The 1,317-nt window shown below is 48.3% G+C and overlaps 1 pseudogene; it reads left to right on the plus strand.

The window, feature by feature from the left end:
- The first annotated feature begins 447 nt into the window (after window positions 1-447).
- On the plus strand, window positions 448-991 carry LOC105741675 (annotated as a pseudogene).
- The last annotated feature ends 326 nt before the right edge of the window (window positions 992-1,317 follow it).

The following is a 1,317-nucleotide window of genomic DNA, read 5'->3' on the forward strand; positions in this document are numbered from 1 at the left end:
GTACCTTTAGCTTATAGAGAAAAGAGGACCAAGAATCATGTCAACAATGCCTTATGTTCTGATTGCACTCTGAAGTGATGTGCAAACTTCAGTACAAGGTGCTGTACAGTAAACCTTTAGGGCTATAAAAATTGGTTAAAATGCTAACCCTACCCACAAGCCAGTCATGGCAAGATCCCCACCCAATCAACTTGTGTGAAGGCAGTGAGAAGTGGAGGCAGCGTGGGTTGCAATGCTGAGACAGCTGAGCACTCACCCTCTGCAACTGTCACTATGCAGTCCTGAGGTTTGGAGGCAAACCATGCTTGATGTCAAGAGTCCTTGTAGCTAAACATACTATCAAGCCCTCTTAATGAAAGGGAGCCCAGTGGGAGTGAAACCAACGCCTGGCTCGGAGCAGCTACCGCTGAGGTCTCTGGCCAGTGTCGGTTCCACACATCCACAAGCATGGGGAATACCTTCGCAAACCTCTTCAAGGGCCTCTTTGGCAAAAAAGAAATGCGCATTCTCATGGTGGGCTTGGATGCTGCCGGAAAGATGATAATTCTTTATAAACTGAAGCTTGGTGAAATTGTGACCACCATTCCTACCATAGGTTTCAATGTGGAGATTGTTGAATACAAGAACATCAGCTTCACTGTGTGAGATGTGGGTGGTCAGGACAAGATTCGACCACTGTGGCACCACTACTTCCAGAACACCCAAGGCTTGATCTTTGTGGTGGACAGCAATGACAGAGAGCGTGTGAATGAGGCCCGTGAAGAGCTCATGAGGATGCTGGCTGAGGACAAGCTCAGGGACACTGTCCTCTTCGTGTTTTCCAACAAGCAGGACTTCCTCAATGCCATGAATGCAGCCGAAATCACAGACAAGCTGGGGCTGCACTCTATGCCACAGGAACTGGTACATTCAGACCACCTGTGCCACCAGTGGGGACAAGCTCTATGAAGGATTGGACTGGCTCTCCAGTCAGCTCCGGAACCAGAAGTGAATCAGAACCCCCCTTGACCTCACTTCCTCCTTCTCTTCCCTCCGCTTTCCTCTCATGTGACAAACTTTGTGACTCTGTGGTCCTGAGTGCCAGAAGCTGTCTCCATGGGTTAGCCACAGTGTGCACTCATTGTGCTGTACATGTGCAGATGCAGCCTGCAGCCAGGTTTTTACTTAATGTAAATAGTTTTTGTTTCCACTAGGCAGTTTCTGGTACTCCTATGCAATATTACTCAGCTTTTTTATTGTAAAGAAAAAAAATCAACTCACTGTTAGTACTGAGAAGGGATTTGGGTGCAGGGCACCTGGCCTCCAGGAGCTGCTGAG

Source organism: Octodon degus, unplaced genomic scaffold (assembly GCF_000260255.1).
Source record: "Octodon degus isolate 3935 unplaced genomic scaffold, OctDeg1.0 scaffold00019, whole genome shotgun sequence".
Classification (NCBI taxonomy): Eukaryota; Metazoa; Chordata; class Mammalia; order Rodentia; family Octodontidae; genus Octodon; species Octodon degus.